The following is a 25,012-nucleotide window of genomic DNA, read 5'->3' on the forward strand; positions in this document are numbered from 1 at the left end:
TTAGAGTCATGGTGTGATTTTCTCTCTTTAATGTCTGGTTTAATAGAAGATAGCTGGATTCTCAGGTCTGCTGCTCCGTTCAGTCTTTTTTTTTTTTGGACTGTGTTTGGTCTTCATTGCTCTCTGCAGGCTTTCTCTAGTTGCAGCGAGTGGGGGCTACTCTTCGTTGCAGTGTGCTGGCTTCTCATTGCAGTGGCTTCTCTTGTTGCAGAGCACGGGCTCTAGGCACACAGGCTTCAGTCGTTGTGGCACGTGGGCTCAGTAGTTGTGGCTCACGGGCTCTAGAGCGCAGGCTCAGTAGTTGTGACGCATGGGCTTCATTGCTCTGTGGCATGTGGGATCTTCCCGGACCAGGGCTCAAACCCATGTCCCCTGTATTGGCAGGCGGATTCTAAACCACTGTCCCACCAGGGAAGCCCTGTTCAGTCTGTTTTAATATGTTATTTTGGTTGAATGATATGAAGAAAAGCCAGCCTCATACAGATACGTAGTTGGCAAAGGAAGGCGTATTTTAATAGCTGTTTAGATAATTTTGGATATCATTTTGTGGTACTACAGCAAAATATGAATGATGGTAGTTTTTCTTTAAGAAAGTTTATTACAACTTTTTTTTGTTATAGCAAAACTGAAGAGTCTAAATACCAATCAATATGTGACTAATGAAATATAGTATATCTACACAATAGAATATAATGCAGCTATTAAACACTGAGATCAGTATGTACTTATGGGGAAAGCCTCTGAAGTACATCATTTAAAAAAATACAGGAGACTAGAAGTAGCAGTTTAATGAGAGGTTAAGCCAGCAGGAGCCTAGCTTCTTGGCTTCAAAGTCCCAATCTGCTACTTCCTAATTATAGAATACTGAGAAGTGTCTTAATTTCTCTGTGCCTCTCCTACTATGCTTTGGATGAACTCTCTAGCTGAGCCTTATTTTTCTGAGATCTTTAACTCTAAATAATGGTCTCAATTCAGTCATTTAAAATGTCCAGAACTCCCACATTCCCAGTACCTACAACAAAAGGAAGAGGGAGAGAAGGTTCTTTTGCCTTCAGTAACTAGGACATCATTGGCGACCTCCACCAGGTGGTTTCATAGGAGGAGTAAGACAGCCCAAATGGCAGTGGGAGAAGGAAGGAGTGAGGGCTGTGGAAGGGGTAGAGCAAGTGAGGTCAGACTTTTGGAGCAGCTACAGAGGGAAAAGCTAAAATAGAGGAAAGAGGTGTATTTAAACAAGTGACGTTGCTGAGGAGGTGGGAAAAGATGGATGGAATTCTCAGCTCAGGGGCGTGCATTAGTTTTGGAATAGAAGCTACGAGAATACACACTTAGAGCCTCCACGTAGGGAAGTGACCTGGAAGTTAAAAGGGTTCCTGCTTGATAGCTCCTATTTACTCCCTACAGGAAAGAGGAGGTGATGTTAGGGACTCAAAGAGTGTGGTGGTGGTTGGGATGGTCTCTGGGAAATGGGAAAGGGGAGCTTCCTAGACAGTCACTCCCTAGGGTTTCTGAGCGCCTTTAAGAGCAAGCAGGTCTGAGTTTGGAAATGATAGGTTTGTGGGATCTGTGTAGCTCTGTGATTTTCCCTGGAAGCCTTAGAAGCAGGGTTGTAGGCATAGAGCATGCCTTCAGGGACATGCTGCAGGCTGTCTCAGAGGAACTCCAACACCAAAAGGGCCAAAGACAACATCAGCCCTTCCTCCTTATTTTGCTGCAGGCATGCTTCATTAGGCAGCGCAATCCATCAAATAAAGAGAATATTTTATATAACTCCCCTCTTGAAAAAGCAGCACCTTGATTTCCCTGTTTAAAAACGTAATACTAAACATCGACTAGCTTAACAAAACACAGCCACTGTGGGTGGCTTTATGCATTAGCACCTAATTCATCAGCACACCAAATTCAAACACTTGAGTATCTTTATTTAATACATGAAGTTCTCCAGTGGTAGTTATTATTTTTTTCCTAAGGTTGATTTGTTTGTTTTGTTTTCTTAATTTATTTTTTTGGCTGCGCTCGGTCTTCATTGCTGAGCGCAGGCTTTCTCTAGTTGCAGCGAGCAGGGGCTACTCATCGTTGAGGTGCACAAGCATCTCATTGTGGTGACTTCTCTTGTGGAGCATGGGCTCTAGGCGCACGGGCTTCAGTAGTTGCAGCATGCGGGCTCTAGAGTGCGGGCTCAGTAGTTGTGGCGCACGGTCTTAGTTGCTCCGCAGCATGTGGGATCTTCCCAGACCAGGGCTCAAACCCATGTCCCCTGCATTGGCAGGTAGACTCTTTTTTTTTTTTTTAATTTATTTTCGACCGCGTTGGGTCTTCGTTGCTGGGTGCAGACTTTCTCTAGTTGCAGTGAGTGGGGGCTACTCTTCATTGCAGTGCACGGGATTCTCATTGCGGTGGCTTCTCTTGTTGCGGAGCACAGGCTCCAGGCACATGGGCTTCAGTAGTTGTGGCACGCGGGCTCAGTAGTTGTGGCACGCGGGCTCTAGAGCACAGGCTCAGTAGTTTTGGCGCACGGGTTTAGTTGCTCCATGGCACGTGGGATCTTCCCAGACCAGGGCTCAAACCCATGTCCCCTGCATTGGCAGGCAGATTCTTAACCACTGTACCACCAGAGAAGTCCTGGCGGGCGGATTTTTAACCACTGGACCACCAGGGAAGTCCCTCCAATGGTAGTATCTTAAAGTTTAATTGCAATGTGGAATCTGAAAACTGATCACATTTTGTACTGTTACATTAAAATCTTTGGTCTTGCATTTTGAATGAATTTTTTTTTTTTTACCAATATGCATGATTTGTAACACCATGCATTAGTTATTTGGAAAATACTAGTTCACTGGTTTATACAGTTCTAATGTTGACTGATTTCATTAACAAGTTATATTCATTAGTATCACCACCAATCTCATCAGAAAGCCTTTAAGTACCGGGAAGCTGTCCAGCTAACAGTGGTAGATACAAGTTTTCCAGAATTTTAAAGCTCAGAATTATCATTGGCAGCAAATACTGTCAGTTGTTCTCCTTCAAATGACAGACTTCTTTCATTTCTCAGAAATGAGAAGATGTCTGCCAAGTACCCAAGTATGAATAACCATAGTTTATCTGGGAAAGCAGATTTAGCTTGCAACTCAGTTGCACAAATGCTTTTCCTGGAGACCACCACTCTTGGCGGGAGAGCTTTATGCTTACTTCCCATTTCATAAAATAGAATATGAAAAGATATCTATTTAAGAATTAAGATTTAATAAATTAACCTCATTTTTAATACAATTATATTTCATTACAAATACAATTATAAATATGGTATATAGAATATTTACTTCACTTAATTTTTATTTATTTATTTATTTTTGGCTGCGTTGGGTCTTTGTTCCTACACATGGGCTTTCTCTAGTTGCAGCAAGCAGGGGCTACTCTTTGTTGCAGTGCGTGGGCTTCTCATTGCAGTGGCTTCTCGTTGCAGAACACGGGTTCTAGACACGTGAGCTTCAGTAGTTGCAGGACATGGGCTCTGTAGTTGTGGCACGTGGGCCCTAGAGCACACGGGCTTCAGTAGTTGTGGCGCAAGGGCTCTAGGGTGCATGGGCTTCAGTAGTTGTGGCTCGCAGGCTCTAGAGTTCAGGCTCAGTGTTGTGGCACACAGGCTTAGTTGCTCCGTGGATGTGGGATCTGGACCAGGGATCGAACCTGTGTCCCCTGCATTGGCAGGCGGATTCTTAACCACTGCGCCACCAGGGAAGTCCTCACTTAATTTTTTACTGCTTTGGGTTTTTTAATAAAAGCAAGGGTCTAGGGAGGGTGGGAGGGAGGGAGACGCAAGAGGGAAGAGATATGGGAACATATATATATGTATAACTGATTCACTTTGTTATAAAGCAGAAACTAACACACCATTGTAAAGTAATTATACCCCAATAAAGATGTTAAAAAAAAAAAAAAAAAAAAAGCAAGGGTCTTATTTTAGAATAATTTTATAGTGAATAACCTGAATAGTTTATTTCAGACAAGTTGCTAAAATGATAGAGTTCTCATGTATTTTTCATCCAGCTTCCCCTAATTTTAACATCTTACATGACCATGGAACGTTTGTCAAAATTAAGATATCAACAGTGGGACAGAACTCTTAACCAAACTCTAAACTTTATTCCAGTTTTCCCTTGAGTGTCCTTTTGCTATTCCAGGATCCAATCCAGACTATCCCATTGCATTTAGGCAGCAATTTTTTAAATAATACTTTCTCCTTTTCTCTGCCACATTTAAGGAAATAAATAAACGTAAGATTTATGGAAGAGTTGCAGAGATAGAACAGAGAATACCATGTACCCTCCACCCAGGTTCCCCTAATGTGAGCATCTTGCATAATGACAGTGCGTTTGTCCAAAACTAATAGACCAACAAGGCCGCCATGTTTTTATACCATCATGGAGACACCTCCCCTGTAGATATGTCTTAGATATGGGGGGACCTCCACATCTGTGAGCTTCTCACTCTCATGATTTCAAGCTTGGAGTCAGGCAGACCAGGGCTTTGCACCCCACCACAGCCATGTCCTGGAGTGTGACCGCCCTAATTTCAGCTTCCTCCTCCACAAATGGGCAAATGTAGTGCTCGTGGCAGACTCTCAGCAAACTGCTGCTTTGTTCTTAAGTGAAACTGCCTTTTTTTTTTCTTTTGCTTCCTTCCTTCCTTCCTTCCTTTCTTTTCTTCCTTTTCTTTCTTTTTGTTCTTCCTTACTTGCTTTCTTTTTTTTGAATTTTATTTATTTTTTATACAGCAGGTTCTTATTAGTTATCTGTTTTATACATATTAGTGTATATGTGTTGATCCCAATCTCCCAATTCATCCCACCACCACTACCCCCCTCCCGCCGTTTTCCCCCCTTGGTGTCTATACGATTGTTCTCTACATCAGTGTCTCAGTTTCTGCCCTGCAAACCGGTTTATCTGTACCATTTTTCTAGGTTCCACATATATACGTTAATATACGATATTTGTTTTTCTCTTTCTGACTTACTTCACTCTGTATGACAGTCTCTTCTTTATCCATTCATCTCTTGATGGGCATTTAGGTTGCTTCCATGACCTGGCTATTGTAAATAGTGCTGCAATGAACATTGTGGTACATGACTCTTTGAATTATGGTTTTCTCAAGGGTATATGCCCAGTAGTGGGATTGCTGGGTCATATGATAGTTCTATTTTTAGTTTTTTAAGGAAACTCCATACTGTTCTTCATAGTGGCTGTATCAATTTACATTCCCACCAACAGTGCAAGAGGGTTCCCTTTCGCCACACCCTCTCCAGCATTTGTTGTTTGTAGATATTCTGATGATGCCCATTCTAACTGGTGTGAGGTGATATACCTCATTGTAGTTTTGATTAGCATTTCTCTAATAATTAGTGATGTTCAGCAGCTTTTCATGTGCTTCTTGGCCATCTGTATGTCTTTTTTGGAGAAATGTCTATTTAGGTCTTCTGCCCATTTTTGGATTGGGTTTTTTTTTTTTTTTTTGCGGTATGCGGGCCTCTCACTGTTGTGGCCTCTCCCACTGCAGAGCACAGGCTCCGGACGTGGATGCGCACGCTCAGCGGCCATGCCTCATGGGCCCAGCCGCTCTGCGGCATGTGGGATCTTCCCAGACCGGGCCACGAACCCGTGTCCCCTGTATCAGCAGGCGGACTCTCAACCACTGCGCCACCAGGGAAGCCCTGTTTGTTTTTTTAATATTGAGCTGCATGAGCTGTTTATATATTTTGGAGGTTAATCCTTTGTCCGTTGATTCATTTGCAAATATTTTTCCCATTCTGAGCGTTGTCTTTCTGTCTTGTTTATGGTTTCCTTTGCTGTGCAAAAGCTTTGAAGTTTCATTAGGTCCCATTTGTTTATTTTTGTTTTTATTTCCATTTCTCTAGGAGGTGGGTCAAAAAGATCTTGCAGTGATTTATGTCAAAGAGTGTTCTTCCTGTGTTTTTCTCTAAGAGTTTTACAGTGTCCGGTCTTACATTTAGGTCTCTAATCCATTTTGAGTTTATTTTTGTGTATGGTGTTAGGGCGTGTTCTAATTTCATTCTTTTACATGTAGCTGTCCGGTTTTCCCAGCACTACTTATTGAAGAGACTGTCTTTTCTCCATTGTATATCCTTGCCTCCTTTCTCATAGATTAGTTGACCATACATGTGTGGGTTTATCTCTCAGTTTTCTATCCTGTTCCATTGATCTATATTTCTGTTTTTATGCCAGTCCTATATTGTCTTGATTACTGTAGCTTTGTAGTATAGTCTGAAGTCTGGGAGGCTGATTCCAACAGCTCTGTTGTTTTCCTTCAATACTGCTTTGGCTATTCGGGGGTCTTTTGTGTCTCCATACAAATTTTAAGATTTTTTGTTCTGGTTCTGTAAAAAATGCCACTGGTAATTTGATAGGGATTGCATTGAATCTGTAGATTGCTTTGGGTTATATAGTCATCTTTAGAATATTGATTTTTCCAATCCAAGAACATGTTATATCTCTCCATCTTTTTGTGTCAGCTTTGATTTCTTTCATCAGTGTCATATAGTTTTCTGAGTACACGTCTTTTACCTCCTTAGGTAGGTTTATTTCTGGGTATTTTATTCTTTTTGTTGCAATGGTGAATGGGATTGTGTCCTTAATTTCTCTTTCTTATCTTTTGTTGTTAGTGTATAGGAATGCAAGAGATTTCTGTGCATTAATTTTGTATCCTGCAACTTTACCAAATTCACTGATTAACTCTAGTAGTTTCCTGGTGGCATCTTTAGGATTCTCTATGTATAGTATCATGTCATCTGCAAACAGTGACAGTTTTACTTCTTTTCCAATTTGGATTCCTTTTATTTCTTTTTCTTCTCTGATTGCCATGGCTACGACTTACAAAACTATGTTGAATAATAATGGCAAGAGTAGACATCCTTGTTTTGTTCCTGATCTTAGAAGAAATGCTTTCAGTTTTTCACCATTGAGAATGATGTTTGCTGTGGGTTTGTCATATATGGGCTTTATTATGTTCAGGTAGGTTCCCTCTATTACCACTTTCTGGAGAGTTTTTATCATAAATGGGTGTTGAATTTTGTCAGAAGCTTTTTCTGCATATATTGAGATGATCCTGTGGTTTTCTTCTTCAATTTGTTAATATGGTGTATCACATTGATTGATTTGCATATATTGAAGAAACCTTGCATCCTTGGGATAGATCCCACTTGATCATGGTGTATGATCCTTTTAATGTGTTGTTTGATTCTGTATGCTAGTGTTTTGTTGAGCATTTTTGTATCTATATTCATCAGTGATATTGGTCTGTAATTTTCTTTTTTTGTTGTCTCTTTGTCTTGTTTTGGTATCAGGGTGATGGTGGCCTTGTAATATGAGTTTGGGAGTATTCCGTCCTCTGCAATTTTTTGGAAGAGTTTGAGAAGGATGGGTGTTAGCTCTTCGCTAAATGTTTGATAGAATTCACCTGTGAAGCCATCTGGTCCTGGACTTTGGTTTGTTGGAAGATTTTTTTTTTTTTTGCACTAAGTGGGCCTCTCATTGTTGTGGCCTCTCCCGCTGTGGAGCACAGGCTCCGGATGCACAGCCTCAGTGGCCAGGGCTCATGGGCCCAGCCGCTCTGTGGCATGTGGGATCCTCCTGGACCGGGGCACGAACCCGTGTCCCCTGCATCGGCAGGCGGACTCTGAACCACTGCGCCACCAGGGAAGCCCTGTTGGAAGATTTTTAATCACAGTTTCAATTTCATTACTTGTGATTGGTCTGTTCATATTTTCTATTTCTTCCTGGTTCAGTCTTGGAAGGTTATACCTGTCTAAGAATTTGTATGTTTCTTCCAGGTTGTCCATTTTAGTGGCATAGAGTTGCTTGTAGTAGTCTCTTAACGATGCTTTGTATTTCTGCGGTGTCTGTTGTAACTTCTCCTTTTTCATTTCTAATTTTATCGATTTGAGTCCTCTCACTCTTTTTCTTGGTGAGTCTGGATAAAGGTTTATCAATTTTGTTTATCTTCTCAAAGAACCAGCTTTTAGTTTTATTGATCTTTGCTGTTATTTCCTTTGTTCCTTTTTCATTTATTTCTGATCTGATCTTTATGATTTCTTTCCTTCTGCTAACTTTGGGTTTTGTTTGTTCTTCTTTCTCTAGTTCCTTTAGGTGTAAGGTTAGATTGTTTATTTGAGATTTTTCTTGTTTCTTGAGGTAGGCTTGTATAGCTATAAACTTCCCTCTTAGAACTGCTTTTGCACATCCCATAGGTTTGGGATCGTCATGTTTTCATTGTCATTTGTCTCTAGGTTTTTTTTATTTCCTCTTTGATTTCTTCAGTGATCTCTTGATTATTTAGTAATGTATTGTTTAGCCTCATGTGTTTGCGTTTTTTACGTTTTTTCCTCTGTAATTGATTTCTAATCTCATAGTGTTGTGGTCGGAAAAGATGCTTGATATGATTTCAGTTTTCTTAAATTTACTGATGCTTGATTTGTGACCCAAGATGTAATGTATCCTGGAGAATGTTCTGTGTGCAGCTGAGAAAGTGTAATTTGCTGTTTTTGGATGGAATGTCCTATAAATATCAATTAAATCTTATCTGGTCTATTGTGTCATTTAAAGCTTGTGTTTCCTTATTAATTTTCTGTCTGGATGATCTGTCCATTGGTGTAAGTGAGGTGTTAAAATCCCCCACTATTACTGTGTTACTGTCAATTTCCTGTTTTATAGTTGTTAGCAGTTGTTGTATGTATTACTGAGGTGCTCCCGTGTTGGGTGCATATAAATTTAAAATTGTTATATCTTCTTTTTGGATTGATTCCTTGATCATTATGTAGCATCTTTCCTTGTCTCTTGTAACATTCTTTATTTTAAAGTCTATTTCATCTGATATGAGTATTGCTACTCCAGCTTTCTTTTGATTTCCGTTTGCATGGAATATCTTTTTCCATCCCGTCACTTTCAGTCTGTATGTGTCCCTAGGTCTGAAGTGGGTCTCTTGTAGACAGCATATAGATGGATCTTGTTTCTGTATCCATTCAGGGAGCTTGTGTCTTTTGTTTGGAGCATTTAATCCATTCACATTGAAGGTAATTATCAATGTGTATGTTCCTATTCCCATTTTCTTAATTGTTATGGGTTTGTTTTTGTAGGCCCTTTTCTTCTCTTGTTTTTCCCAGTTAGAGAAGTTCCTTTAGCATTTGTTGTAGAGCTGGTTTGGTGATGGTGAATTCTCTTAGCTTTTGCTTGTCTATAAAGCTTTTGATTTCTCCATTGAATCTGAATGAGATCCTTGCCGGGTAGAGTAATCTTGGTTGTAGTTTCTTCCCTTTCATCATTTTAAGTATATCATGCCACTCCCTTCTGGCTTGTAGACTTTCTGCTGAGAAATCAGCTGTTAACCTTATGGGAGTTCCCTTGTATGCTATTTGTCGTTTTTCCCTTGCTGCTTTCAATAATTTTTCTTTGTCTTTAATTTTTGCCAGTTTGATTTCTTTGTGTCTCAGTGTGTTTCTCCTTGGGTTTATCCTGTATGGGCCTCTCTGTGCTTCTTGTACTTGGGTGGCTATTTCCTTTCCCATGTTAGGGGAGTTTTTGCCTATAATCTTTTCAGATATTTTCTCAGGTCCTTTCTCTCTCTTTTCTCCTTCTGGGACCCCTATAATGTGAATGTTGTTGCATTTAATGTTGTCCCAGAGGTCTCTTAGGCTGTCTTCATTTCTTTTCATTCTTTTTTCTTTATTCTGTTCCGCAGCAGTGAATTCCACCATTCTGTCTTCCAGGTCACTTATCCATTCTTCTGCCTCAGTTATTCTGCTATTGATTCCTTCTAGTGTAATTTTCATTTCAGGTATTGTATTGTTCATCTCTGTTTGTTTGTTCTTTAATTCTTGTAGATCTTTGTTAAACATTTCTTGCATCTTCTCGATCTTTGCCTCCATTCTTTTTCCGAGGTCCTGGATCATCTTCACTATCATTATTCTGAATTCTTTTTCTGGAAGGTTGCCTATCTCCACTTCATTTAGTTGTTTTTCTGGGGTTTTATCTTGTTCCTTCATCTGGCACATAGCCCTCTGCCTTTTCATCTTGTCTGTTTTTCTGTGAATGTGGTTTTCCTTCCACAGGCTGCAGGATTGTAGTTCTTTTTGCTTCTGCTGTCTGCCCTCTGGTGGATGAGGCTATCTAAGAGGCTTGTGCAAGCTTCCTGATGGGAGGGACTGGTGGTGGGTAGAGTTGGCTGTTGCTCTGGTGGGCAGAGCTCAGTAAAACTTTATCCACTTGTCTGCTGATGGGTGGGGCTGGGTTACCTCCCTGTTGGTTGTTTGGCCTGAGGCGACCCAACACTGGACCCAACCGGCTCTTTGGTGGAACCAATGCGGACTCTAGGAGGGCTCACGCCAAGGAGTACTTCCCAGAACTTCTGCTGCCAGCCAGTGTCCTTGTACCCACGGTGAGCTGCAGCCACCCCCTACCTCTGCAGGAGACCCTCCAGCACTAGCAGGTAGGTCTGGTTCAGTCTCCTGTGGGGTCACTGCTCCTTTCCCTGGGTCCCGATCCCTCCAAGAGTGGAGTCTGTTTCCCCCAGTCCTCTCGAAGTCCTGCAATCAAATCCCGCTAGCCTTCAAAGTCTGATTCTCTAGGAATTCCTCCTCCCATTGCCTGACCCCCAGGCTGGGAAGCCTGACATGGGGCCCAGAACCTTCACTCCAGTGGGTGGACTTCTGTGGTAAAAGTGTTCTCCAGTTTGTGAGTCACCCACCCAGTGGTCATGGGATTTGATTTTATTGTGATTGCGCCCCCTGTACTGTCTCATTGCGGCTTCTCCTTTGTCTTTGGATGTGGGGTATCATTTTTGGTGAGTTCCATTGTCTTCCTGTTGATGATTGTTCAGCAGTTAGTTGTGATTCCGGTCCTCTTGCAACAGGGCGTGAGCACACATCCTTCTACTCCACCATCTTGAACCAGTCAGTGTCAAGATTCCCTTTCCTTCCTTCCTTCCATCCATCCATCCTTCCTGCCTCCCTCCCTCCCTTCCTCCCTTTCTTTCTCACTCTCTCTCTCTTTCTCTCTTTCCCTTTTAACTGCCTGGCAGTGAAGAATATTTTTGGCAAAGTGTTGTGCTAGGGATACAGAGAAGGAAGAAAAGGGTATCTGTCCTCAAAGGACTGAAATCCTAGTGGGGAAAGAGAAGTGCCCCTACAACTAACTCTGTAACAAGTTTTTCTTAGTTGTTAATCTGGAGCAGTCATCTCTAGCCCAGTTAAAGAGTGACTTGGCTTGTGTACACCCCTATCTGCTCTTTCATCACAGGTCACCACAGTTCACAGCAGACCTTCCCCATATTACTCCTCCGTAGGACTGCCTCTTAAAGGCAATAGTTTACTGTTTCTTTGTGGGCCAGTATGCCTTTCCCCAGCTCTAGTAGACATTCTGCCACCCCTCAGGTAGTGGAAGCAGTAACGGCTTTATATCCTGTGTTCCTTCAGCAAGCCTCAGGAGAGGGTGGTAATGATAGTTATCGTTTGGTGAACCCCCACCATGGCTGCTTCATGTATATCGTCTCTAATCCTAGGGAATTGTTTTATTTTACAGATAAAGAAACAGGTTTAGATAGGTTTGTTCATTTGCCCAAAGTAATAAGAGGCAGAAACCAGATTCCCACCCAGGTTTATCTGAGTCCAAAGTCTGAGCTCCTTCCACTCTATCATGATGCTTTTCCAAGGAGATGGAAGTGAAGAAGGAAAGATAAACAAGGGTGGCAAATAGGTTTCCTGACACCTAATAATACTAATCTGGTTATCATATTGCCATGAAGCTCTGTGGAGATTCAGAAGGAAAGAAGGAAAGAAGTGATTGATTACTGATGTCTGCTGTGGTTGCGGGAGGAGGGACCATGGACATGTTGTGAGGTGCCTGTTGTTCCCACAATAGGCAGGAATTTTCCCTTTGTATATTTGCTCTGGCAGTTTTCTAAATGGAGGCTTTCGTTCTGTCTGGACTTTAAATATTCTTTGAGAAACAGGAATTACATGAAGGCTAAGATCCACATTTAACTCTTATACAGTTGGCTCTCCGTATCCACAGGTTCGAAAATATGCAGAAAAAAGATTCCAGAAAGTTCCAATAAACAAAACTTGAATTTGCTTAGGGCCAGCAACTATTTACATAGCATTTACATTGTATTAGGTATTAAGTAATCTCGAGATGATTTAAAGTATTCAGGAGGATGTGTATAGGTTATATACATATACTCTGCCATTTTATATAAAGGACTTGATCATCCACGGATTTTGGTATCCAAAGAAGGTCCTGGAACCATTCCCTTATACTGAAGGACAACTGTATATTTAAACAGTTAACGTTTTATATTACTTCATTGGAGACATGATTGGCATAATTAAGATTCTTTAGAGTGGGTTTTTATGGTAGTTTCTGTGGAAATTCTTCTTTTAGACATAAAAATTAGTTATAGTAGAGGGTATAAGCATTCTACTTCAATTAAAATAGTCTATTCTGTTCCCAGAAAGAGGCATAGGACAGAGATTCAGTAAAATGATAAAAATCTTCAAAACTGAAAAAAGAAAGAAAGAAAGGTTTAAGAACTTTGTTGGTAAGGAATTTTTAAATTATTATCTCTCTAATAGCATGGTCCATTTTTTTTCTTTTTTTAGCCCAGCTTCAATAATTAACCATTAGTACCCAGTCTTACTTCGTCTGTACCCCTGTCTAGGCTCATCATATTATTTTGAAGCATATCTCAGATATGTGAGTTTACTCATAAATATTATTTTATATATATCTCTAAAATAAAAATATTTACCGATAAATATTTCAATATGTTTCTCTTCTTTTTAAACAGAATCATAATACCATGTCACACCTGAAAAAAGTAAGTGTTTTCATAATATTACCAAATATTCGATCATTGTTTAAATATCCAGTTTGTCTCATATGTTCTAGTTTGTTTGAATCAGGATTCAGTAAGGTTCAGGCATGATAATTGGTTGATATATCTCTTAGTCCCTTTTATTTTATTTTATTTTTAAAATAAATTTATTTATTTGTTTTTAATTTGTGGCTGCGTTGGGTCTTCATTGCTGTGTGTGGGCTTTCTCTAGTTGCGGCAAGCGGGGGCTGCTTTTTGTTACGGTGCACGGGCTTCTCATTGTGGTGGCTTCTCTTGTTGTGGAGCACAGGCTCTAGGCGTGTGGGCTTCAGTAGTTGTGGCACACGGGCTCAGTAGTTACAGCATGCGGGCTCTAGAGCGCAGACTCAGTAGTTATGGCGCACAGGCTTAGTGGCTCCACGGCATGTGGGATCTTCCCGGACCAGGGCTCAAACCCATGTCCCCTGCATTGGCAGGCAGATTCTTAACCACTGCTCTTCTTAGTCCCTTTTAATCTTTAGGTCTCCATTCCATCTATTTTTCTTATGTTTTTGTTGAAGAAACTAGTTTGTCCTGTAGAGTTTCCCACATCCTGTTTTATATTCAAAACTGTATCAGAGTGATGTTGTATTAGGAGACACATAATGTCTGGCTTTCTCTTTTTATGGTGTTATGATCCTAGATCCTAGATCCATCCACGATTGCAAACTGGAGACTGTTTTAGTCCATTCAGGCTGCTGTGACAGATTACTATACACTGGGTGGCTTATAAACATTTCTGGAGGCTGGGAATCCTAAGACGAAGACTCGGGCAGGTTCAATATCTGGTGAGAACCCGCTTCCTGGCTCATGGACAGATGTCTTCTCACTGTCCTCTCACAATGGAAGAGGTAAGGGAGTTCCCTAGGGCCTCCTTTTTTAAGTATACTAATAATCCCATTTGTGAGGGCTTCACCCTCATGACCTAATCATCTCCCAAAAGCCCCACCTCCAAATACCAACACACTGGGATTGTTTCAGTGTGCATTGGAGAGAGCAGGGAGACAAAGTCAACCTATAGCAGTGACGGTGTCATTCTCTCTTCATTTATTAGCTGTAATACTCATATACATATCAACTCTTCCTCATCTGTTTGGTCCCAATTCATATAGGAAAGACAGGATAAATGCTTGTTTCTTTTTTATGTACCCATTTTCAGTATGAGTTGATTCACTAACATCCTCCAGTTAAATACAAATTAGTATTTTTTATTGTGAACTCATGAATTTAAACATTTGATATTATTTCAAATCAATCAAGGGTATTACAGTCATTACCCTTATTGATTCCCACATTGTTTCATCTGGTCAGTGAGTACTTCTTCAAGTAAGGTCACAAGTCCTTTTGACAATAACCCTAATACTCTTTGATAGCTTCCGGGTTATCTGGTATGACAAAATATCCCAAGCTCATTTTGTACATTTGCCACAGACCTGGTGTAGGTTATCTAACCTAGGACCCCTGTTGCCTTTTAGTGGGAAGCATTATTTCAAGACACTAGGGATAAGGAATGTTAGTTGCTAGTGTTACAAAACAAAATTCAGCAGAGTAAATTTGAAGATCTTAATGACTTTATTAAGCAATTCATGAATCAAGCAGCATCCCATCTACCAAATATTGATAGAAAGGTGCTCCTTACAAAATGGAAAGTTTTTATAAGCAGAAAGAGGGTGGAACAAGGAAATTTAAAAACTGGATTTTTTCAGGTAAGGTATACCTTCCTTTAGGGGAAGGCAGGGCATTTTAGGTAGATTACCTCTCTAGTGCTGACTAAGAAATTTCAGACTGGTTGGTTTATAATTCCACTCCTGGGAGAGGTGAAACTGCAGTTACGTTAGTAGTTTTAAGTTTTTATGGGGCTTAGCATAAGTGACTCCATTTTGGGTCTGTTGTTTCTTTTTAGCACTACTGAGTTGGTCGTTGTCCCAAGGACTTTTCAGTACACAAAGAGTTTTGTTTTGTTTTATTTTTATTTCCTTTCTGTAAAGGCAGTACTGCTCCGTCTGAAACAAATTTAGGACTCTCGGGTTATCTTAAATCTGAAACTTTTATCTTCTTAAACTGAGAACAAACAGCAGGATTGATAGAATATCACACAAATACCCATTTGCTTTATTTCACAATGTACACATAATAGTCTTAGTACCACCACCAAGTGGGATTAGTACAAATAGTGTAAGTTAGGTTTTTTGTTTTGTTTTTGCAGTTTTTTTTGTCCTTAGGGTATATTTCACTTGAAATGTATAGCTAAATTACTGTGATGTAAAGTCACCTGGAATAGTATTTCTTTTTGTGATGCTACCAAGTAGATACATATTAAGTTCATTTGTTTTATTTCATTTTTAGTTTTTAGAGATTGCTTTTGTTTCTACTTAAATTTTATTTTGTACTTAATGCAAAATCTATAAAAGCAAATTTTCAAATAAGTTCAATTTCTGTCTCTATTCCCTCTACCTATTCTCTCTTTATAGTATAAGTAATCTTTTTTTAATGATTTATCCTTCCATTGACAAAAAAAGATACATTTATTTCTCTTTACTTAGATTAACACACACATAGTATCCTATATACAGTTTTCTCTGCCTTGCATTTTTACTGTACATTCTGGAGATCACTTGATAGTAGTACTTAGAGAGTTTCCTCTTTCATTTTTTTCAGATGCAAGGTATTTCATCGTATGAATGTACCAGAGTTTATTCAGTTAATTTTGTTCATTAAACATTTGGGTTGTTTCTAGTCTTCTGGGTTTTTTGTTTGTTTGTTTTAATCTTTTTATTTAGCTTCATTGGGTCTCCATTGGGGCACGGAGGCTTCTCTGTAGTTGTGATGAGAAGGTTCTAGAATGTGCAGGCTTAGTTGCCCTGTGGCATGTGGGATCCTAGTTCCCCGACTAGGGATTGAACACACGTCCCCTGCACTGGAAGGTGGACTCTTAACCACTGGGCCACCAGGGAAGTCCCTCTAGTCTTCTGTTATTATAAAAGAGTCCCACAATGAATAGTTTTATGCATATGTGTTTTCGTGGTTTCTGGCAAGGATTTCTACATGATTTAAGGCTATCCTTGCTTAAGTTGCATCCAATTAAATGTCTGCAATAATTTTAAAATAACATTTAGTTAAAAACTTGCAGTGCATAATTATTCATTAGGGACATGGAAATCAAACCACAGTGAGATACCACTTCACACCTATTAGTATGGCTATAATCAAAAAGATGGAAATAAATGTTGGTGAGGGTGTGGAGAAACTGAAACCCTTGTATGTTACTGGTGGGATACAGCATGCTATAATTGCTTTGGAAAAGATTTTGACAGTTCCTCAAAAAGTTAAACATAAACTTACCATTTAAACCTACAGTTCTATTCCAAAATATATACTCAAGAAAGCTGAAAACAATATGTCCACACAAAAACGTACACAAATGTTCATAGCAGCATTATCATGGTACCCAAAAAGTGGAAACAACCCAATGTCCATCAACTGATGAACAGATAAACAAAACGTACATCCATTCTGGGGTGTTTTCCAACACCAACCAATACTGTGATTCTCCAGACACCACCTAAGTGTTCATCAGTTTAATTCAGTTCTGCCACTGCCCGGAGTTAATGTACACCTCACAGCATAAGGGCTCAGTCCCATAAGAATAGCCCCCCTTGAGATACCAAGTGCAAAACCCGGGCTATCCATGCTTCTGACTAAATAATTATAAATCAGGGACTTCCCTGGTGGCACAGTGGTTAAGAATCCGTCTGCCAGTGCAGGGGACACGAGTTCGAGCCCTGGTCCAGAAAGATCCCACATGCCACAGAGCAACTAAGCCCGTGCGCCACTACTACTGAGCTTACGCTCTAGAGCCTGCGAGCCACAACTGCTGAAGCCCGAGTGCCTAGAACCCGTGCTCTGCAGCAAGAGAAGCCACCACAGTGAGAAGCCCGCGCACCGCAACAAAGAGTAGCCCTCACTCACCGCAACTAGAGAAAGCCCATGCGCAGCAACGAAGACCCAACTCAGCCAAAAATAAATAAATTTATTTTTTTAAAACGATTTTTAAAAAAAATTATAAATCAGGGGTTACATGACCCCCTCCTAAAGTTTAGTAATTGGCTAGGATGGCTCACAGAACTCAGGAAAGCATTTTACTTATGTTGACCAGTTTAGTATTAAGAGTACAACTCAGAAACAGCCAAATGGAAGAGATGCATAGGGTAAGGTATTGGGAGCACTCGCCCAACACCTCAGTGTGTTTACTAACCCAGAAGCTCATCACATTTTGCTCTTTAGAGGTTTTTATAGAGCTTCATCTCTGTCCCTCCTCCCCTTCCCAGAGGTCGATGGCCTCTAACCATTTGGTCTTTCTTGTGACCAGCTCAGTCCTGAAGCTATCTGTGGGCACTATCCTAAGTCACCTCGTTTAGCATAAACTCCAGTGTGAACATAAGGAGCTCTTGCTGTGAATAACAAAAGATGCTGTTAGCACTCAGGAAATCCCAAGGGGTTTGGGAGCTGTGTTCCAGGAAACTTGGGCCAAATACATTTCTTATTATACTGTATCCATACAGTGGAATATTAATCACTTGTGAAAAACAATAAAGGAGTGAAGTATACTCAACAAACTAAGAACAGAAGGGAACTTCCTCAACCCAATAAAAGGGCATCTATGAAAAACGAAACCACAGCTAACATCATACTTAATCATGAAAGACTGGCTGTTTTCCCCCTAAGATAGGAAGAAGTCAAGGATGTCCCCTCATGCTATTTCTATTTGGCATTGTGTTGGAGGTTCTAGCCAGGGCACTTAGACAAGAAAATGAAGTAAGAGGCAACCAAATTGGAAAGAAAGAAGTTAAATCTCTATTCACAAATGACATGATCTTTTATATAGAAAATCCTCATTAATCATCTAAAAACTATGAGAAGTAGTAGACAGATTCATCAAGGTTGCAGGATACAAATCAGTATACTACAAAAATCAATTGTATTTCAATAAATTAGAAATGGACAACCCAAAAACAAAATGAAGAAGACAATTCTACTTACAAAAGCATCTAAAAGAGTAAAATACTTAGGAGTAAATTTAACAAAAGATGTTTAAGACTTGTACACTGAAATCTATAAAATATTATTGAAAGAAATTAAAGATCTAAATAAATGGAAAGACATCCGTTTTCATTGATTGGGAGACTTCATATTGTTAAGGTGGCTGTACTCCCAAAATTGATCTACAGATTCAGTGCAACTCCTATCAGAATCCCAGCTGGCTTCTTTATAGAAATTGATAAGCTGATTCTAAAAATCATATGGAAACTTAAGGGACCTACAATAGCCAAAACAGTTTTGAAAAAGAACAGCAAAGTTGAAGGACTCGCATTTCCCAACTTCAAAACTTAGTACGGGGGCTTCCCTGGTGGCGCAGTGGTTGAGAATCTGCCTGCCAATGCAGGGGACACGGGTTCAAGCCCTGGTCTGGGAAGATCCCACATGCCGCAGAGCAACTAGGCCCGTGAGCCACAATTACTGAGCCTGCGCGTCTGGAGCCTGTGCTCCGCAACAAGAGAGGCCGCGATAGTGAGTGGCCCCCGCTTGCCGCAACTAGAGAAAGCCCTCGCACAGAAACGAAGACCCAACACAGCCATAAATAAATAAATAAAAATTTTAAAAAAAATTTATAAAAAAAAACACAACTTAGTACAGGGACTTCCCTGGTGGTCCAGTGGTTAAGAATCCTCCTTCCAATGCAGGGTACATGGGTTTGATCCCTGGTCAGGGAACTAGGATCCCACATGCCACGGGGCAACTAAGCCTGTGTGCCACAGCTACTGAGCCCGCATGCTCTGGGGCCTGTGAGCCGCAGCTACTGAGCCTGTGCACACTGGAGCTCGTGCGCCACAACTACTGAGTCCTGCGCACCCTAGAGCCCGAGTGCCACAACTAGAGAGAAGCCCACATGCTGCAACAAAAGATTCCGCATGCTGCAGTGAACATCCTGTATGCCGCAACTAAGATCCAACACAGTCAAATAAATAAATACATAAATAAATAAATTTTTTTAAAAACTTACTACAAAGCTACAGTAGTCAAGACATTGTGGTACTGGCATAAGGACAGATGTATAGATCAGTGGAATTGAATTGAGAGTTCAGAAATACACCCTCACATTTATAGTCAATTGATTTTTGGCCAGAATGCCAAGACAGCTACATGGGGAAGGTGTAATCACTTTGACAGATGGTACCGGGACAATTGGATATCTCTTGTCCATACAAGTACATATTCATAGCAGCCAAAGGGTGGAAACAATCCAAATGTCTATCAACTGATGAATGGATAAATAAAATGTGTAAAACCCATACAATGGAATATTATTTGGCCTTGAAAATGAGTACAGTACTGATTTGGGCTACAACGTAGATGAACCTTGAAAACTTTGTGGTAAATGAAAGAAGCCAAATACAAAAGACCACATATTGTATGGTTCTACTTATATGAAATGTCCAGAATAAGCAGTTATAGAAACAAAGTAGGTTAAAGGTTGTCTGCGGCTGGACAGGATAAGGAAGGACGGGTGACTGCTAATGGGTACAGGGTTTCGTTTGGGTTTCTTTTTTGGCAGGGGGAGGGTCAATGGAAATGTTGTAGAATTAGATAGTGATGGTTATACAGCTTTGTGTCTTTACTAATAACCACGGAAAGGTACACTTTAAAAGAGTACATCTTTTGACATGCACATTATATCTCAATATCAAAAAAAGAGCTTGCAGTAAATTATTACCTCGGTAAAGGTTTTTTGTTTGTTTTTTTTGTTTGTTTGTTTGTTTTTGGCTGCGTTGGGTCTTCATTGCTGCGCACAGGCTTTTTCTCTAGTTGCAGTGAGCGGGAGCTGCTCTTTGTTGCGGTTTGCGGGCTTCTCACTGCAGTGGCTTCTCGTTGCAGAACATGAGCTCTAGGCTCACGGGCTTCAGTAGTTGCAGCACGCGGGCTCAGCAGTTATGGCTTGCGGGCTCTAGAGCACAAGTTCAGTAGTTGTGGCACATCGGCTTAGTTTGCTCCGCGGCACGTGGGATCTTCCCGGACCAGGGCTCAAACCCGTGTCCCCTGCATTGGCAGACAGATTCTTAACTACTGTGCCACCAGGGAAGTCCCCTCAGTAAAGCTTTTTTTAATATATAAATTTATTTATTTTATTTATGGCTGTATTGGGTCCTCATTGCTGCGTGCAGGCTCTCTCTAGTTGCAGCAAGCGGGGGCTATTCTTTGTTGTGGTGTGCAGGCTTCTCATTGTGGTGGCTTCTCTTGCTGCAGAGCATGGGCTCTAGGCATGTGGGCTTCAGTAGTTGCAGCACATGGGCTCAGTAGCTGTGGCTCGTGGGCTCTAGAGGCTCAGTTGTTGTGCCGCACAGGCTTAGTTGCTCTGCGGCATGTGGGATCTTCCAGGATCAGGGCTCAAACTTGTGTCCTCTGCATTGGCAGGCGGATTCTTAACTGCTGTGCCACCAGGGAAGTCCCACGCTCAGTAAAGTTTTAATGAAGGTAAGCCAAAAAGGAAAAAACAATGTACAGTTTACTCCAGTCTTCCACTTGTTCATGTTAGATGAGCATTTCTTTCCCACTTAAGACAAGACAGTGACCACCAAAGCAGAGTTGAAGAAATTTTAGGCTTTGGGCTTAAATTGTTGTTGTTATTTAATTTTTATTTTGAAATAATCTTAGATTTACAGAAGAGTTGTAAAGACAGTACAGAGTTTCCCTGAACCCTTCATCCAGCTTCCTGTAATATTAAAACATCTTACATAACCCTGATTCATTTATCAAAATTAAGAAATTAATCAAAAGTGAATGCTAATGAGTCAAAACATATCTGGAAGGATAAACAATAATAACAGATCATAAACTCAGTGTCATGTGAGTTTAGGGAAGTGGGAGAGTGAAGGAGAAAAGAATCATTTGTGTATGTCCATATGTATCTGTTCAAATATTACTTAGGAAAAAAATAGAAGGGTTTATAATACCAATTGAAAAATTTAGGAAATCACTGGTAGAATTTAAAACATAGGGACTTCTCTGGTGGTGCAGTGTTTAAGACTCCGCACTCCCAATGCAGGGGGCCTGGGTTCAATCCCTGGTTAGGGAGCTAGATATCACATGCGTGCTGCAACTAAGAGTTCGCATGCCACAACTAAGGAGCCCTCAGGCCACAACTGAGGTACCAGTGAGCTGCAACTAAGACCCGGCATAACCAAATAAATAAATAAATAAATTTAAAACACACACACACACACACACACACGTTAGAAATTGATTAACAAATACAAATAAGAGAAAGAAATATGAGGATTGCCCATGAATTAAAAAAAAAAAAAGAAAGAAAACTTTAAGAAATTAACATTGGGGGCTTCCCTGGTGTCTCAGTGGTTGAGAATCCGCCTGCTAATGCAGGGGACACGGGTTGGAGCCCTGGTCCAGGAAGATCTCACATGCCACGGAGCAACCAAACCGATGTGCCACAACTACTGAGCCCGCATGCCACAACTACTGAAGCCTGCACTCCTAGAGTCCATGCTCCACAACAAGAGAAACCACCTAAGTGAGAAGACCACACACCGCGACAAAGAGTAGCCCCCGCTCGCTGCAACTAGAGGAAGCCCGCAAACAGCAACAAAGACCCAATGCAGCCAATAAATAAATAAATAAATAAATTTATAGAGGAAAAAGGAAAGACGTTAACATTGGTATACGATTAACTAAGAAACAGACATTATTTGGATTTCACCAGTTTTCCCACTAATGTCCCTTCTTTGTTCCAGAATCCAAACCTTGATTCTACCTTGCAGTTAGTTGCCATCTCTACACAGTCTCCTCTAATCTGTGACAGCTTCTAAGTCTTTATTTTTCTTGAGCTTGACACTTCTGAAGAGTATTGATCAGGTATTTTGTAGAGTGTCCCTCCATTTGAGTTCTCTTCATGATGAGACTGGGATTATGGATGTTTGGAAAGACTGCCAGAGAGGAAACGTGCCCTTCTTATCACACGTGGTATCAACTTGTTGCTAGTGATGTTAACTTTGATCATTCGGTTAAAGGAGAGTCTGCCAGGTTTCTCTACTGTAAAGTTGCTATTTTTTTCTCTTTCTCTTTTTTTTTTTTTTGCGGTACACAGGCCTCTCACTGTTGTGGCCTCTCCCGTTGCGGAGCATAGGCTCCAGATGCACAGGCTCAGCGGCCATGGCTCATGGACCCAGCCGCTCCGCGGCATGTGGGATCTTCCCGGACTGGGACACGAACCCGTGTCCCCTGCATCGGCAGGCGGACTCTCAACCGCTGCGCTACCAGGGAAGCCCTCTTTATCTTTTTTATTTTATTTTATTTTTATTGCTTTGTTCTTTTCAGTTTTTCCAAGTCACTTTGGATTTGTGTTCTATTGATTAACAAAGGAATACTGACACCTGTTACTGAACTTGAGCTCCCAAAATGCATTGTGGCACCAACTACTTGCTGTTTACTCAGGAAGGATAGATGAGACCATCCGCATTTTTCCAAGAAAAGCTCAGTCACTTTTTGGGGGTGGGGTGGGGAAGTCCTGATGACTGACTGGATTTTCAAGTCTTTATTAGGCAGCAAAATACTACCTCAGAAGAGAGGAATGGAGCAGGGTTATTTCCAGAGTTTGGATGGCATACCAATCTCTTTCATAGGGAGTGTTGACTCTTTTTTTTGAGTGGAAGTTTTTAGAGTTATCTTGGAACATCAAAGTATGCACCGTGTAGAATATCTAGAAATCTTGTAGTTTATTCTTACTTCCTTCATCCTATCTGTACATTTGCTACTATGTGCAGTAGGGCATGTACTCCAAGAGAACTTTGGCAAATTAAAATTCCTGGTCCTTGGGCTACTTAATTTACATTTCACCAGGAGCTTTCATGTCAGAATCCAGGGCATAATCTCACTACCATTCTGTTCTTAACACTAGACAGGTACTAGTAAGCACTGTGTACAGCGGAATTTAAGCAAGGCGAGTCCTCATGGGAGATGCATTGTGAACACTGAACCTTTACATTTGAGCTATCATTCAGTGTTGCTCACACTATCATCCATTTCTGTTATTTTTCTCTTAATGGACATTTCCGCTTTCTTCTTGGGTGGAAACCCGGAAGCCTCCAGACCTCATCGCAAGAAGGCCTTGATTATTCCCTGGTGCAGCTTCAGTGCAGTCACTGATTACTTGACCAGGTCTTGTGGCAGCTGGACACCAACTTAGGACCAAATAACGTGTGTCTTAAAGAGATCTAACAGTTCCCAAGATTTTAAAGTTCACTCTGTCACATTCCTTATATTCCTACTTCCACATTAGTCTACCTCAAACCAGTCACAAGAGGGACAAATGATTTTAATCTCCTATTACCAAACTCTCTCACAGCTTTTAGGGATATTCTTTGTAAATTATATTGCTCCTGGGCTCTTCTTAAAGATCATTATTTTCATTCAGAGATTTACTTTGAGTAGTCTTTCATTCAGCTTTCCTTCTTTTTTTGCTATTCTTCTCATGTGAATATATGTCTACTATAAAACATCATCTGTACATGAGCTATAATATGATTGTTTGGTTCTGAATTGTATCATTAATGTTATAGGTATTTTTCTAATAGGCATTCTCTCCATGATTTTGTTTTCTAAAGTAATTAAAGTGGTTTAAGTCCTGATTCCTCTGTTTACTTATTGAGGTGAAATTCATGTAACATAAAATGAGACATCTTAAAGCATACAATTCAGTGGTATTTAGTACATTCTCATTTTTGTGCAGTCATCACCCTGATTCCTTTTTATGTTTGTGTATAGCAATGAAAAACCTTATATAGGCCCCAAAAGCCTTGTATATACTGACAGGGCAAGCTTTTCATTGGCTTCAAAATTTGTGCGCCCCTGCTGGAGGTTAGTTAGTTTCCTCCAACAGCGAAGCAGTGGTCCATTGGGTTTTGTTTGTTTTTTGCGGTACGCAGCCCTCTCACTATTGTGGCCTCTCCCGTTCCGGAGCACAGGCTCCGGACGCGCAGGCTCAGCGGCCATGGCTCACGGGCCTAGCCACTCCGCGGCATGTGGGATCTTCCTGGACCGGGGCACAAACCTGTGTCCCCTGCGTTGTCAGGCGGATTCTTAAGCACTGTGCCAGCAGGGAAGCCCCCTTACTGAGATTCTTGAAATGTCCTTATAATTAAACAAATGCTTTTTTAAAATTCTGCAGAAAATGTCGCACACTCATCTGTTGCCCAGTCTACACAAATATCAAATCATCCACCGAATTATTCCCTTTTCTTTGCCTTCTTAGGAAATTAACCTTGCATGAGCTGATCTTTCATTGATTAACGATTTAAAGTGATATAGCAGGAAGTAGTAGGGTTAGACAATATTAGGATATTGATGATTTTTAGCTCATCAGGCCACCTTTGAGAATTCTACTTAGCGTATGTACTAGCTAAGGCAGTTCCAAAGCTTATTGCTTAGTGTCTATTTGGAAGCTTTTAAAATAATTGAACTAGTGATGAAGTCATGAACTCCCTCCCAGGCTTTCCTCATGTGCTCTGGGGCCTCATTCTTCCTTCAAGACTGTGGGAATTGCCCCAGCTGTTTTGTCATATACATATATTTTCTCTAAAATTCCTTTCCTTCTTGGAACAGTTCCATTAGCATTTGCTTCCCATCTACATGATGCGGATCGGCGCCTTTTTTGCTGGAGAAAAATGGAGTCAACACATTAGTGTGAAGGAATTGTAGCCAGGCTGTACCCAGGCCACTTGAGGACTGCTCAAAGGTAGAATCCTCAACAAAGGAACTGTCATGAAACAAGAGAGAACATGTGCACACAGAGAAAACTGGCTATCTAGTGCCACCCTTGTTTTGTTCTCTAACCAGCTAAAATGTGAAAGGGTTTTGCTGAATGTTATTTAGAAATGTTTAGTATCATGCAGTAGATTCTAAATTCAGTCTAGAGACTTTTTTGTTCTCTCAAGCGAGTCTCCATCTTCCCAAGAACAACCAGAAGTTAGAGCTCATAGGGAATGTTCACTGATGGACCAGATGTTAAATCTTGTATGTTTCCAAG

General features: G+C 40.7%; 1 protein-coding gene and 1 long non-coding RNA gene across 9 annotated transcripts in view; both read left to right on the forward strand.

The window, feature by feature from the left end:
- Nucleotides 1-25,012, forward strand: part of CFDP1 (craniofacial development protein 1) — a 134,810-nt gene that overhangs the window by 73,563 nt on the left and 36,235 nt on the right. The gene's annotated exons all lie outside the window — the stretch shown is intronic.
- LOC117309258 (uncharacterized) overlaps nt 3,869-25,012 on the forward strand; it is a 37,205-nt gene continuing 16,061 nt past the window's right edge. Inside the window, exons 1-2 of one of the 3 annotated variants that reach the window (XR_004523536.2) lie at nt 3,869-10,494; nt 12,853-12,882. This is a non-coding gene — a long non-coding RNA (uncharacterized lncRNA). The other 2 variants (XR_004523535.2, XR_012328283.1) reach the window with 2 other exon arrangements.

This window comes from Tursiops truncatus, chromosome 19 (genome assembly GCF_011762595.2).
Source record: "Tursiops truncatus isolate mTurTru1 chromosome 19, mTurTru1.mat.Y, whole genome shotgun sequence".
NCBI lineage: Eukaryota > Metazoa > Chordata > Mammalia > Artiodactyla > Delphinidae > Tursiops > Tursiops truncatus.